The sequence below is a fragment of the Schistocerca piceifrons genome, chromosome 1 (genome assembly GCF_021461385.2).
Source record: "Schistocerca piceifrons isolate TAMUIC-IGC-003096 chromosome 1, iqSchPice1.1, whole genome shotgun sequence".
In the NCBI taxonomy this organism is placed as follows: domain Eukaryota; kingdom Metazoa; phylum Arthropoda; class Insecta; order Orthoptera; family Acrididae; genus Schistocerca; species Schistocerca piceifrons.
In genome coordinates, this window is record NC_060138.1 from 824,878,571 (window position 1) to 824,895,524 (window position 16,954).

Below are 16,954 nucleotides of genomic sequence, written 5' to 3' on the forward strand. Positions count from 1 at the left end.
TGTAGTGTGTACCTCATGGCTTTTCACTCGAAAGATAACCTAATGCACTACATGTGGAGCAGTGCCAATGCTCTCAAGTAGGCACCTTTTGTAGTCTTGAGTCGTGAGATCCTTTGAGGCAGCACATTTTCGATCCAAGCCCCACAGACTCCATTATTCGTGACCCTTTCACGCTCTCTTTCATCAGGCCATTGAGGTGTTTTGAGGTGTTATTTCAGAAAGATTATCAGCATATATCCAACGTGTTGAATGTTTTTAGATCTTACTTAATTATTTCATATGGAACACAACCTTTTATCCAGTATGTGAAACTGCCTGTATCCATAAAAAGTAAGCTGGTATCTGCAAAATTTGTCGTCGCAAACTCATAGTGAAATAGGTGCATGTTGAGTTTGGAGAGGCCCAGAACGCACATACCAATATACACAGGCTTCGTGAACTGCAGTGACACTTTTGCCACCCCCACAGTGACTAGTCCTTCGTCGAAGGTGGTGGCCCATTTGAAATTTGGTCTGGTGATCTGTTGCACCAAAACAACCTCTTCCCACCACCACCACTGGCAAACTAAATAAATTTCACGATATTCTCTAACATTTTCGATTGTTTTTACCGAAAATGGAATTATTCTGCAACTTGTAAAATCTTTTTTAAAGTCACTCGTCGCGAGACGTGCCGAATGTTTGGGATTGTACTTAATTACTTCATATGGATCACAGCCTTTCAGCAAGTAGATGAAACAGTCTACAGCCATATAAAGTAACTTGGGATCTGAGAACTTTGGCTTCGCGAAGTCACAGTGAAAGCATTACATATGGAGTTCTGAGAGGTCTATGACACACATCCTGATGCTGATGTTCTCAATGAACTGGATTGTAGCCTTGGCCATCTCCACAGCGACTAATACGTCATTGAACTTGGAAACCCATTTGAAATTTGTTCTGGCAATGTAATCTCTTGTGAAATTATGCCTATCCCACTAGTAAACTAAATCAATTTCGCAGTGCTCTCTAACATTTTCCATGGTCTTTCTGAAACCTGAATTGTTCATTAACTTGTGAAAATCTTTTTCAAAATCATACGTTGCGGGATCCCTCTGTTCAGTGCTTGCTTCACTGCACTCTTTCAACCTGCAACGCTGCTTGAGAGAGATGCCGTAGGTAATATTAGCAAGTTCCATCCCCAACCTGCGACATTTCTGTAGTGCAGAATATATCATTGCTTGTTCCCAAGCATTGTCAACAGTTTTAGGATGAACCATTTCGTGGGGCTAGGCGCTCCAGACACTCTGGCAAGTCGCTGACCTTGTCATGGAAGTAGGTGGGACATGCCAGTTCTACTTCCAGAACATATCCTTCACCAATATTCACACCACATCATGTATATTTTCCTTCAATAACGCGATTTCCCCTTTGGAAATCTACCAGAACTCGCCAAATGGCAGACTTCGTTGCATGGCATACACATAGAAGTTGTTTTCATCCAAGTAAAGAATATAAATTACATCATCATATGGCCTTTCCTCCATCTCACTCATTTGTGCATGATTTGCCTTGGTGTACCTGTGCATGCACTGGCAAAGTCCGCCATGAATCCCTCATTCAAAGAAAAACAAAACATCAGCATCAATCTACAGTTCGATGCTGACACACGTTTTCCTTGACTGTGTCTCACAAAATCCCCAGCACAGCGTAATAGGAGGCAGTAACTGGAACATATGTGCCCAGGCAACCACTTTGAAGCTTCTCGAAAAAGTCAGTGGGCATTTTCACAATGGTGTTCATGTATAATCTGGCATATTCTCTTAAATAAGGGATTCTGAACTCCTGCCAAACATTCACATCATGCTCATACTCTGCATCTGCCATGGCAGTCCCTGTTAGTTTACTGGGGAACGCAGTTTTGTTGGGTAGTGAGACTTTGTGGAGTCTTTCCATCGTTTTCATATGGAAAGAATCTCTTCTTCGTCATAAACTGAAGCTTTGCATCATTGAGGTGATGGTGATACGCATATCCTCCTGGTGCACGATCTCAGCAAGTTTCTGAATAGACATGAGCGTGAAGCAAAGCAAATCCAGGAATCAGAGTGTTATCCTTGGTGTGATTATCTTGCAAAATAAATGTACTTTTCAACAGTGTCAGGTATGACACTGAGGTTATCATCCTTCAAACCGAAATCACCCAAGTGCTGAACGAGGAAGTGAGCACCATATCTCCTCAAATTGTGAAAGAAGGCAAGTATGTGCCATGGCAATTGGTGCTTCAAGTTGCGTGTTGTGAGCTGTGCTGCAGAACTTCCCTGCTAGATGACACTGGACTCTACATGGGGTTTTGTTTCTCTATCCAATGATGAAAATTAACTGCCTGCCCATACAAGGCATCATTACCCTGCGAGTTGATCTTGGGAATGGTGTTGCCAGAAATCACATCAACTTCCCACACAAATTTTTCGGGTTGAACAGGCAATCATCTTACATGCTTATCCTCCATGTGCGATTGTTACAACTGGAATCATACGAGCATGCAACTTGTTGCACTACCACATATGGTATACATCACTCTTTGAAGGTTGTATGGGAGGCAGTCATGTCATCTTCACAATACACCGCAGGATCTACGAGGTATTGGAACTTGACATATATGATGAAAGAACATCACTCATTGTGGTGGGCATTCTTAAACTGCAAGATCTTTTATCCTCAGTAGGCATTTCCACATGGTTATTTACTCTAGCAATCACTAATGTGTCTTTCTAGATACTCTCTCTTGATGAAATGGTTCAGGCATTTGTGACAAAATGTGTTATGTACCACATGAATCTTTTGTCACAAATGCCTCAACCCTTTTATGTTTTGATAATTGGGAGGAAAGTAGTCAGTAGCCAGACATGCTTTTGATTCAGATTTAGTGTTGCTTCTCACAATTGGAGAATAGCAACAAATCTACCTGTTTGTGGTGTTGACCAACTAAGTACAGGGTCTAAGTACCTTGTGCTTGACATCTTTGTTCTGCACCTTCTTATGGCTCGCTGTCATCATTACCATAGGTTACTGACAAGTTTTGGAGCATCCTATCCAAAACATCTTGGCAAGCATTGAGAAAACTGATGGGATCTCTGTAGCTTGCATTTGAGTTATCAGTGTGGGCTTGCGGAATCCTGTACCCAAAAGTGTTAGCAAACACAGAGTAGTCCAATGTGGTGCAGGACTTACATAGTAGAGCAGGCAGGAGTGTTGCTGCTGCTAGGCACAGAGTGATGTCAAAGCAGTGTCTGATGCTGTGTAGTTCAACGAAAATTGTGAGATGATCCAGGATGCAGCTGTGTCAACAAATGAGCTGGTATCATCAGCTTGTATCATATTGATGGTGACAGACCCTGCAGCAGTGGTGTTTGTTGGCTCAGCTAACACATTATTGATGAACCTGGCCTGGGGTAACAAATGCATCCCTTTCAGGTCCACTGCTGCAGGTGCAAATTCAAGTCTCCATATGGTCGCCATCTCATCTGAAAAGAAAGAAAAAAAAGACAACTCCCATGCATAATTTAAGAAAGAGATGTGCAGGAGTCCGTGGTAACTTACTTACCTTTTGCATTACTGTCATCTGAATAAGTTCATGAATCCTTCATCACATCATTATTGCCAGTGATCTGTTATGATATCATGTCCTGCTGATCCCCTGAATATTATGATCAAGTGTATCTAGAAACGAAAGTCCGGGACATGGCTGCATTGGCAAATAAACTGGTATCATCAGGCAATACAACATTGGTGGTAATGAGAGACCACACTATGATGGTCGCGTTTCGAGATGCGGTGAATACATAGTAGATGAAACAGGCTGGAGTGACCAACTCATCATCAGCTTGTCAGGTAGTGGAGTAGTTGCTACAGGCACATCTCTGAGTCCACACACATTCATCACATCTGCAACAGAAGAAGAAAAAGAAGAAGAGAAGAATGCAGCTATAGCATGTACACTTAAACACACGCAAAAACAAAAAAAACATCTTAAACACATACTGCAGGATCACTGGAGTCAAATTGGTGTCGCTTGTTAGCCCTTGCTGTGCCATCATTTCTCTGCTGATTTAATCAGCATTGTTGATGTTGCTGCTAACAAGTTTCAGACTGGAATGAGTTTTCACTCCAAAATGACTCGCATTTCTAGCCAAAAACAGTATTCCTTTGCATATTTGATCCAATGAGAAATAAGTATTTAGGCATGATGGCGCCTGCTTATGGCCGTCTGTGTGAACTGCTACCTCACGCCTCTTCCCCCAGTGTTCTTAAATCTAGTATTATGTTTCAGTGCAGGTATGCACACTGGCCTACCACACAGGCCTCACTTCCGCTTTTCAGAGAGTAACAAGAATTCACCATCACTTTGAGATTTACTGTGCATCACAACCGCTATCAACAGCAAACTACCCACACATCAGATATCACTCACAAGGAATAAAATGCGCATTTTAGTAATGTGCCTTTTCCAGGCTAATGCAGAAGTGATCAATGTAAACATCCATGCGTGGCTGACGCAATAATATTAATAATGCTAATGGAAGTGAATGAGAATATTTTTTTATTAATCCAATAAGGACTGACGCGCTGGGTATCCGCGCGGTCTAGGGCGTCACGCAAAACAACAAGGGGTGCAAGCCCCCTCCATGAAAAACATGACCGCACCGTAACTTTACCACCTCCGAATTTTACTGTTGGCGCTACACACGCTGGCAGATGACGTTCATCGGGCATTCGCCATACCCACACCCTGTCATCGGATCGCCACATTGTGTACCGTGATTCGTCACTCCACACAACGTTTTTCTACCGTTCAATCGTCCAATGTTTACGCTCCTTACTCCAAGCGAGGCGTCGGTTGGCATTTACTGACGTGATGTGTGGCTTATGAGCAGCCGCTCGACCATGAAATCCAAGTTTTCTCACCTCCCACCTAACTGTCATAGTACTTGCAGTGGATGCTGATGCATTTTGGAACTGCTGTTTGCTGGTCTGAATAGATGTCTGTCTATTACACATGACGACCCTCTTCAACTGTCGGCAGCCTCTGACAGTCAACAGACGAGGTCGGCCTGTACGCTTTTGTGCTGTACGTGTCCCTTCAAGTTTCCACTTCACTATCACATCGGAAACAGTGGACCTAGGGATGTTTGGGAGTGTGGAAATCTAGCGTACAGACGTATGACACAAGTGACACCCAATCACCTGACTACGTTCGAAGTCTGTGAGTTCCGCAGAGCGCCCCATTCTGCTCTCTTTACATCTACATCTACGTAATTATTCTGCTATTCACAATTAAGTGCCTGGCAGAGGGTTCAATGAACCACCTTCAAGCTGTCCCTCTACCGTTTCACTCTCGAACGGCGCGGGGGAAAAAGGAGTACTTAAATTTTTCTGTGTCAGCCCTGATTTCTCTTATTTTATCGTGATGATCATTTCTCCTTATGTAGGTGAGTGCCAACAGAATGTTTTCGCAATCGGAGGAGATGACTGGTGATTGAAATTTCATGAGGAGATCCCGTCGACAAAAAACGCCTTTGTTTTAATGGTTGCCACTCCAACTCACGTATCATGTCCGTGGCACTATCTCCCCTATTTCGTGATAATACAAAACGAGCCGCCCTTTTTTGAACGTTTTCAATATCATCTGTCAGTCCCACCTGATACGTATCCCACACCGCACAGCAATACTCCAGAATAGGGCGGACAAGTGTACTGTAAGCAGTCTCTTTAGGAGATCTGTTGCACCCTCTAAGTGTTCTGCCAATGAATCGCAGTCTTTAATTTGCTCTACCAACAACATTATCTATGTGATCGTTCCAACTTAGGTTATTTGTAATTGTAATCACTAAGTATTTAGTTGAATTAACAGCTTTCAGATTTGTGTAGCTTATCGCGTAATCGAAATTTAGTGGATTTCTTTTAGTACTCATGTGAATAACTTCTCACTTTTCTTTATTCATGGGCAACTGCCACTTTTAGCACCACACAGATATCTTATCTAAATCATTTTGCAATTTGCTTTGGTCATCTGATGACGTTACAAGACGGTAAATGACAGCATCATCTGCAAATAATCTAATAGAGCTATTGAGATTGTCTCCTATGTCGTTAACACAGATCAGGAAAAATAGAGGGCCTGTAACACTTCCTTGGGGAATGCCGGATATTACTTCTGTGTTAGTCGATGACGTTCCGTCCATTACTACGAACTGTGACCTTTCTGACAGGAAATCACGAATCCAGTCGCAGAAGTGAGGCGATATTCCATAGGCACACAGCTTGGTTAGAAGACGCTTGTGAGGAACGGTGTCGAAAGCCTTTTGAAAATCTAAAAATATGGAGTCAATTTGACATCCCCTGTCGATAGCACTCATTACTTCACGACTATAAAGAGCCAGTTGTATTCCGCAAGAACGATATTTTCTGAATCCGTGCTATGTGTCAGTAAATCGTTTTCTTCGAGGTACTTCGTAATGTTCGAATACACTATATGTTCCAAATCCGTACTGCAAATCGACGTTGGTGATATGGGCTTCTGATTCAGCGGATTATCCTATTTCCCTTTTTGGGTATTGGTGTTACTTGAGCAACTTTCCAGTCTTTAGGTACGAACTTTCTGTGAGCGAGCGGTTGTATATAATTGTTAAATGTTGAGCTATTGTATCTGCATACTCTGAAAGGAACCTGACTGGTATACCATGTGGACCGGAAGCCTTGCATTTATTAACTGATTTAAACTGCTCTGCTACACCGAGAATATATCTACGTCTATGTTTCTTATGTTCGCAGTTGTTCTTGATTGGAATTCGGGAATATTTACTTCGTCTTATTTGGTGAAGGAGTTTCGGAAAACCGGAAGGAGTCTCATAAAAAGGCGTTAAGAGGATTTTATCAGTTTTTTAAAAATAGATGTACTTTGCGTTTCTTTTTGATGGTTGTGGGTGTTACGGTATTCAGCCTAGCAGCAACTGCCTTGTGGTCGCTAGTCTCTGTATTCGTCACGATACTCCCTATTTGTCCAGGAGTATTTGTTGGTAAGAGGTCAAGTATGCTTTCGCAACCATTTACACTTCGAGCAGGCTCAAGAACTGATTGTTTAATTTTCTGAGAAAGCAGTCAGTACAATTTCGGATGACGTTTTATGCCTGCCGCAGGCTTTAAACGCATAATTTTTCCAGCATATCGAGGGCAGATTGAATGGGGTATCTATTTGAAATGAGACTCAAGTTTTCTTTGAACTGTTCAGCAACTAAATCTTCTGGGTCGGGAGGTCGGTAAAACGATCCAATTAATGGTTTAGTGCGATTGTCAAGTAAAACCTCTACCCATACTATTTCGCAGGAACTATCTACTTCAATTTAAGTGCAAGGCAAACTACTTCTGACAGCAATGTCACTATGTCTAATGATTACTGAGGTCGCTGATATGGTGTACCAAGCAGTAGGTGGCAGCACAATGCACCTAATAAGAACAAAGTATGTTTTTGGGGGTGTCCGGATACCTTTGATGACATGGTGTATTTCTCATGAAACACTATGCTGTCAACGAAGTCTCCGACAGCATTAGAGCTGGGGATTTCCCAGAAGTAAGGGGTGGCTGGGAAGTTTCCGGAGGGCTGGGGAGGGGTAAGGGTGGTTTAATTGACCAATTCAGTTAATTACTCAATTAATTTGACATCAAAAGTGTGTCAGTACCCTCGTTATTGCTCTACTGTGGTACGTCGTATTTTGTTTTCATTTTTTTTCTTCTTAGAGTACATTATACCTTGTGAATCACTGTTGGGTGCGTCGTTTTGTGTGATATAATAGTAGTCTCATATGTAGGAACGGGTAAATTTACTGATTTCAGGATTTAAGGCTACAGAGTGATGAAGGAAGTCGAGTCATACGAATATTCCAGCTCAGCAGATACCAACTATGATTCTTGAGCAAAGGAAGACTTTAGTGGTTTTTGTATGCCGTGAGGGCGTTTATACCCAGTTTGGGTTCTACGAAGTATTGTTTTTGATTTGAGTTTTCATTGAGGAAGAATTGTGCCAACGTGAAAGAAATGTTGTGGCAATCATCGTAGTACAAAGAAATGCAGACCAGCCGGGGCCACCGATTCTAACCGTCGCGTAGTACAGAGGAACACTGGCCAGCCGCTGGGTAGCGACTCTTCCTCCGCGTATCACCTTTCGCAGGGATCGATTGAAGGGTGGGGCCATGGGTCGTGACACATCTGAAATGTAACGTGCACTGTTCAAAGCGCCGTCAATGCGAACAAGAGGTCACCGAGACGTGTAACCAGTGGCACCCCATACCATCACGCCGGGTGATACGCCATTATGGCGATGACGAATACACGCTTCCAATGTGCGTTCACCGCGATGTCGCCAAACACGGATGCGACCATCATGATGCTGCAAACAGGATTCACCCGAGAAAATGACATTTTGGCATTCGTGCACCCAGGTTCGTCGTTGAGTACACCATCGCAGGCGCTCCTGTCTGTGATGCAGCGTCAAGGGTAACCGCAACCATGGTCTCCGAGCTGATAGTCCATGATGCTGCAAACGTCGTCGAACTGTTCGTGCAGATGGTTGTTGTCTTGCAAACGTCCCCATCTGTTGACTCAGGGATCGAGACGTGGCTGCACAATCCGTTACAGCTATGTGGATAAGATGCCTGTCATCTCGACTGCTAGTGATACGAGGCCGTTGGGATCCAGCACGGCGTTCCTTATTACCCTCTTGAACCCACCGATTCCATATTCTATTAACTATCTTTGGATCTCGACCAACGCGAGCAGCAATGTCGCGTTACGATAAACCGCAATCGCGATAGGCTACAATCCGACCTTTATCAGAGTCGGAAACGTGATGGTACGCATTTCTCCTCCTTACACGAGGCATCACAACAGCGTTTCACCAGACAACGCCGGTCAACTGTTGTTTGTGTATGAGAAATCGGTTGGAAACTTTCCTCATGTCAGCGCGTTGTAGGTGTCGCCACCGGCGCCATCGTTGTGTGAATGCTCTGAAAAGCTAATCATTTGCATATCACAGCATCTTCTTCCTGTCGGTTAAATTTCGCTTCTGTAGCACGTCATCTTCGTGGTGTAGCAATTTTAATGGCCAGGAGTGTATGATCGCGGAAAATGAAAGATGAGCACCTACAAATACGAGCTCTGAAGCAAGTATATGCGCGGGCCACAGACAAATGCCGTATTCGAAACGAACGGGAAGAGCGTACTGAATATGAGAAAGGCTAATTCCACAAACAACAGATTCTGATTTCGTAAGAGACCGATCTATCACTCAAGCGTCTTGTTGACTACACGCTACAAACAGAACAGCATCCAGCTCGCTCTGTCGCCGCTCGAACAACGTTAGGATCTTCCAGCAATACAGATTCTTGTAACACCACAACAAAGGCGTGATGTATTTTTTCAACATTTTTCTTATACATCACATAATTTTGTGCAAGAACTAATATTTCTTTCTCTTAGAAATTTCAGCTGTGAATGCGACACGAATTTTTTTTGTATTTGATATTTATTTTGTAAAACTGATTCCAACAACCTTCGTAACTTTACGTAAATCGTTATAACCCTGGTTCACTGTCAGTACGGAAATGTCAAGGAAAGTGTATTTATATGTCGTCAGAGAGTCAATTGTAATCGTAGCGACGCCTCTGGACGATGTCTTGTTACGTGACGGTGCGGGTGCTCGGCACTCTAGTACTAGCCAAGAATTACACTGAGTTGGCAAAAGTCATGCGATACCTCCTTTTGTCCGACGTAGTGCAGAAGCCCGACGTGGGAGGGACTCAACAAATCGCTGGAAGTCCCATGCAGAAATACTGAGCCATGCTGCCTCCATAGCCGTCCATAATTGCTAAAGTGTTGCCGGCGCAGGATTTTGGGCACGATCTGACCTCTCGATTATCTCCCATAAATGTTCGATGGGATTCATGCCACGCGATCTGAGTGGCCCAATCATTCGCTCGAATTTTCCAGAATGTTCTTCAGACCAATCGCGAACAATTGTGGCCAGGTGACGTGGTGCATTGTCATCCATAAAAATTCCATCGTTGTTTGGGAACATGAAGTGCGTGAATGGCTGCAAATGTTCTCCAAGCAGCCGGACATAACCATTTCCTGTCAATGATCGGTTCAGTTGGACCAGAGGACCCAGTCAACTATATGTCAACCATAGCTCACTCCATTATGAAGCCACCACCAGTTTGCACAGTGCTTCGTGACAACTTGGGTCCATGGATTCGTGAGGTCTGTGCCATATCATCAGATCTTACCAACTGAAATCAGGACTCATCTGACTAGAGCACAGTTTTCCTGTCCCGTAGAGTCCAATCGACATGGTCACGATGGGCGCTGCGCGATGTCGTGCGGTTAGCAAAGGCGCTCCCATCAGTCGTCTGCCGCCATAGCCCATTAACGCCAGGTTTCGCCGCACTGTCCTAACGGAATACGTTCGTCGTACGTGCGACATTGATTCAAATAAATGATTCAAATGGTTCTGAGCACTATGGGACTTGACATCTGAGGTCATCAGTCCCCTAGAACTTAGAACTACTTAAACCTAACTAACCTAAGGACATCACACACATCCATGCCCGAGACAGGATTCGAACCTGCGACCGTAGCAGTCGCGCGGTTCCGGACTGAAGCGCCTAGAACCGCTCGGCCACCACGGCCGGCTCCGACATTGATTTCCACGTTTATTTCACGCAGTGCTGCTTGTCTGTTAGCGCTGGCAACTCTACACAAACGCCGCTGCTTTCGATCGCGAAGTAAATGCCGTCGCCACTGTGTTGTCGGTGGTGAAAGGTAATGCATGAAATCTGGTATTCTCGACACAGTTCTGACGCTGTGGAATGTTCCATGCGCCTAGCCTCAACTATCATTTCGGGTTCAAGGTCTGTTGATTCCCGACGTGCGGCCATAACCCGGAAAACTTTTCACCTGAGAAGAAATGACACCTCAGCCAACGTAATGCCCTTTTTACACTTTGTGTAAGTGATACATCCGCCATCTGTATATGTGCATATTGCTATCCTATGATTTTCGTCGCCTCAGTGCAGAGCGCATGTGCGTATCTCGTGCAAGACGAGACACTAGCAAATGTGAAGCTAAGCCAGATTTTACGAGGCACGATGGGAACTCTATATAAGATCATGAGCAAGCCCCCTAGTCGTCTGCAGTTAACCACAGTGTTCTTGTAATGGCTGGTGCTATGGAGCATTGTCGCAGACGCCAACGCCGTTGTCTCACCGTCACCGACATACTATAAGAATGTTCACATTAGATTAGCTTAGAACTTCTGTAAGGCCTCTTATAACTTAATAATAACTATGGTCATCTAAAATTCTAATTGCTACATCTTGTCATTAAATTTAGTAATCGTCACATAGAATGCACCTTGCCTATTGTAATGGAATAGTGTGTCGTTAATCTATCAAAGAAAGAATATATTGCCAGTTTTGTTTTGTTTGAAATAGATCTAATTGTCCTGTAATAAAGCCTCAATAAGCTAATCAACTTGTTCAAGATAACAGTAACAGGTACTACACATCTTTATAATTTCAATTTAAGTGCTATTAAAGTAACAGTAAAATAACTTAAGTGCAATAATACTGACAACTAAAGTTATATCTTGATTGATTTTATGAGAGTGTTTTCTGTTGTTTGTTGGTGGTTCGCATTTCGGTGTCGCGATCGCATTGTATTTTTCTTTTTCTTTGTTTCAGCGTGGAACTGCAAAATTAAATATAACAGCGAAATTCTATTATCTTCATTTGTAAAGTTGATGAATTTTGCCTGTACAGGTAAGTATTATTGTGAGGTAATGTAATGCAATTTTAATTGTAGGATATAGCTTACCATTTCCTTGACGATTATTTGAATTTTGTTTTGAAAATTATTATATTTGGTTTTTTTAGTAAACTGAAACCATGGTCATACTTCTTTTTGTTCTTTAGTAAAGGGATTCTGTTTGTTTTCGTGAGCAAACTATTTCTTTAGCAAACGATTGTGCAGATAAGTTAGGTAATAGGCACCCCTTTCATAACTAACTGATAAAGACTGGTAAAGTAGTTAATTAACATAGTTTGTCATATTGGAATGGCGGCCAGATTTAGAAATAATTTCATCCATTTACTGTGGGTTACTCAAAATTTCATAGTACTGAAAATATCATAGCACTTTTCGTTGCCTTTGTTGCTTGTGGTTTTTACTATTGTATAACGATATTTCAAAATTCTCGTCGGTGGAGTATGTTACTAGTAAAAGTAACTTGTAAGCTTTCCCCACTAACCAGTTATTAATTTGGAAACAACTGCCCTACTCTTTTGATCCGATTAGTCTCATGCGAACATGGTAGGCGCTTAGACTGGAGAAAGGTTACAAGCTCCAGAGAGAACACTGCTCATACTATATTCAGGCGCTCCCCGAGATGTCTGTCGACTCTCCCGGTGCAGTCTACAATACCCGGAAAAAGTGTGGATCATATGCGTTGATGACATCCGTCTTTGTACAGTATTACAACACTCCATTATATGTTGAAGATAATGAAATTTTGGCTCAAGAAAATTTGCGTGTAAGGATATGAAACTGTGGCTTCGTTCATATACATTGTACAGTACACTAGCACTAGCGTAAAAGTGAAGACAATCTTTTAAAATGTAACGTTTTATTGAGAAACTACAATGAAAAAAATTGGTTCAAATGGCTCTGAGCACTATGGGACTTAACATCTGATGTCATCAGTCCCCTAGAACTTAGAACTACTTAAACCTAACTAACCTAAGGACATCACACACATCCATGCCCGAGGCAGGATTCGAACCTGCGACCGTAGCGGTCACGCGGTTCCAAACTGAAGCGCCTAGAACCGCTCGGCCACATCGGCCGGCAAACTACGATGAAAGTAGTATCATTTCTCTACATGACTTTCCTCAGTATTTGTGCATTTGGTCCTTACTTGACAAACATCATAGTTCCGTCTTGCACGAAGTTAGTCCCATCGTGCACATGAACTATCGCACCGCCACCGAATGTCGTCATCCGACGAAAACTCGGATTTACGCAGGTGCTCGTTATTTCAACGGATCAAAAAGATTTAAATCGTTTGAATCTAGGTCAGGTCTGTGGAATGAGTGCTCCAGCAGCTCAGAACCAAGAAACTGAATCCTTTGAGTTGTTTTCCCATCTATATGGCTCCGAGCACAATGGGACTTAACATCGGAGGTCATCAGTCCCCTAGGACTTAGAACTACTTGAACCTAACTAACCTAAGGACATCTCACACATCCATGCCCGAGGCAGGATTCGAACCTGCCACCGTAGCAGTCGCGCGGCTCCGGACTGAAGCGCCTAGAACCACTCGGCCACCGCGGCCGGCTCCCATCTATATGAGGGCGGACAATATTCTGAAGCAAGATCACACGTTGCAACCTTCATTTTCCTCTTAGATCTCTCCGTAGCTCACAGTAACTTGTTACTACCAACAGTTTGTTCTTTAGGATTGTGATGAGTCGACAGTGTATTTTTAATGCCACGAATGATAGGTCGTTATTGCTGAGGTTGAACCACAATTTTATTTTATACTGGTCACTTCTGCGTAGCTTTGGCTGTGTAGCCATTCTCAAGTATAGAGTCTTACCCGTTGATCAAACATAGTTAGAAGACAGTTAGTGTAGGTGCTTACGCCACGCAATTTTAGAAGCAGGGCATGGTTGGTCCTCAGCCCGGCGAGGCAGTCCTAATATTCAGTCTGCTACTTGGTCTCCTCATACAAGGTCCAGTCGCATTAATGTGACCCCCGCCTATGTACGCCCCCGTGCAATAACTACTCACAGACGGCAGATGGCAGCACTAGCAGTGGAGGTTTATAAAGCATCTCGAGGATCGAGAATGGAGGGGGGGGGGGGGGAGGGCGAGAGGAGGGGTACACGGAAAACAGTGCAGTTGTTGTAATGAGCAATGGAGAGATTTATCTGATGTCGAAAAAGGCATCATCAATGGCTTTCGAGCCAAGGGTGGAGACATTTCCGAAACGACTAAGTCTGTAAACTGATCGCGTGCCGCCGTGGTTAAAGTATACCGTGCATGCTCAAATGGCGCTATCCAAAACCGGCGCTGACGAAACTGTTGTTCATCATGGGCCATAGATGTCAGGGGCGAACGACGGCTGCGTAGTTGTGTGTGGGGGAATAAACGTTTAACTGTCGAGCAACAGACCACTCAGATGAAGCAAGCGGCTACCAATTGTGTTTGCTCAAAGACCGTTCAGCAAACGTTGCTGCGTATGGGCCTCTACAGCAAGCGCCTGGTTCATGCAACCATGCTGACTACTGTTCATCGGCGACGAAGGCTGTAATTTGCACGGCAGTCGCTGCGCGGGGTAGCCGTGCGGTGTGAGGGGCCTTGTTATGGCTCGCGCGGCTCCTCCTTCCGTCGGAAGTTCGAGTCCTCCCCCGGGCATGGGTGTGTGTGTTGTCCTTAGCCTAAGTCAGTGAAAGTTAGATTAAGTAGTGTGTAAGACTAGGGACCGATGATCTCAGCAGTTTGGTTCCATAGTACCTCACCACATGTTTCCAATTTTTTTGCACGCCAGTACCGCAATTAGACGTGTACTGAGCGGGGACAGGTGGCCTTTTCGGAGGAATCACGTTTTATGCTCCATCGGGCGAATGGCCGTTGGCGTCTACGGCGTGAAACGTCTGCAAGGAAATATCCTGCCACAATCGGAGGCCGGAGGAGGAAACTTTATCGTCTGGGAAATGTTTTCGTGGCACTTTCTGGAGATCTAATCATTCTGGAAGGTGCAGTGAATAAACACAAGTATGCAACTGTCCTTGGAGCCATGTCCACCCCTGCTTGAGCTTTGTGTTTCCTCGGGACGATGGCTTTTATCAGCAGGGCAATGGAACTTGTCACACAGCTCACATTGTACGTACGTGTCTGGAATGGTATCAGGATGAGTTACTTCCCTGGCCACCAAATTCCCCGAATTCAGACCCAATCCAAGACTCAATGGGACCACGTCGACTGGGCTGTTCACGCCATTGATACTCAACCGAGAAACCTAGCGAAGCTGGCCACGACACTCGTGCCGTTATGGCTCCACTTCCTCTTCGGTACTTTCCAGACCCTCACTGACTCTTCCTGCACGTCTCGCAGTGGTCTGTACTGCAGAAGGCTTTTGGCAGGTGGTTATATTAACGTGGCTGGGCAGCGTAGGATACCGTTGCTTAATTTGTTTAAATAATTTGCCCTCACCCATTAGCTCTCTCTTTTCAAAACTTCTGTTATTTTCCTGCGTTTTACCATGTAGAACGGGCGTATACAGACACCTGTTGTCATAGTTCTTCATTTTTATGTCTGTCTGGTGGAGAGGAGTCTTTCACTTTCTGCAAGACTTTCGTTTCAGCTGTCCATGTATCGCGTCCATACAGCACTCTCGACAGTACCGTTGTTACGTGTGTTATTTCTTTATGAAGTACGATAGTGGCTACTGAAAGGCGAGGTGAGTAGGTCCAGTTGCATTGACGCAGGCAGTTCCAACTCCTATGACACTGCAGTATCGGCATATCCATTGTTGCTAAGACACTAGGTGAGATAGAAGAGATACTTTGTGCTTCCAAACGAAGCCCTTCTTTTGTTGCAGTTTAACTCGTGTATGGTTTCCCTTTACGGACTGACGAAGCACAAGCAGAGCAGGGGACTGGACGACAGAGGTGTGTGAGTGTAGGCTGTGGCAGGGAGGAGGGAGGGAGGTGTTGTGACGGCCGGGGGCACGGGCTCGCCTCGCTCGGCGCGCGGCCTCTTCCTTTTTCTCGCGCCCGCAGAGCTCTCCACAATCGGTTCCGGTTAGTCCAGCCCTCAAAAGAAGGAACTCGGACACAAAGACTGGCGCGCGCCGGGACGCAGAACGAATCGCGGGATTAGGCTTGCTGAAAACCTGCGTTGTAAACTTGTCTTCGCCTGCTGAGCAGTCGGATGCAGTTTCCAACGAAGCGGAGAGGCGAAGCAGCGGGAGGCAGGAGGATAGAGAGGGGTGGAGGAGGCGGCCGAAAGCCGGTGGGGGCGCCGGCTGGGGTGGGCGGGCCGTGTCCTGCCGCTATTGCGGCGGGTCGCGCCCGGCGCGTGGCGGAGCGACAAGTGCGAACGAGCGAATCTGACCCGGCCCGCCCGCCGCCTGGCGGCAGTTTACGGGCAATAACTCGCCTCGTCTAGCAAGGCCAGCCGGCCGAATTATTCTGCCGGTTCGCACTGCGGCACTAAAACTGTCACACTCACTCTCTTCACTCGCATTCTCATGCTGTAGGAGCACACACCACCTAAGTTTTAACGCCCTAGGCGTTTGCAGTGACGTAAGCTGCTTTTCTCGGCATATGACGTTTCAGAGGCTGTCGGTGCTCAGCAGTATCATCATCATCATAATATCCTACATGAAATAGATCTGTGGAAGTGTTCTGTTCTATCGCTTCGATTCTCCTTTGGTTTCCCCAAATGCATGTTGCTCTCTTTGTGCTACAAGAGTTGGAGCACGAGACACATATACGACAGACCAATACGCGGCCTGTCATGTGACGGAGCAATTTTCAAGTTGTAACACCTCGGTTCAGTTTACAGTGATAAAAGCTATAGAAAGAATAATTTAAAATTAAGAATAGAATTTTTAGAGGGGAAAATAGTGTATAATCAGAGTTCTGTAACTGCAGATCAAAATTATATTATATCAGCAAGCAGTTTAACGTCTAAGTACAACAAAGCCACGGAAGCTCCGTCATGGAGAAGGCAGTGACGTTAAACTCTTGTGATGAAAAACCTATAAAAAGGCCTGATCGTCATTATTGCGGCCTTTTTTCCTTGATTGTTTCGTTAAAGGGCGGGGAACCCGTGTCAGTCAGCGAGACAATTATTGGATT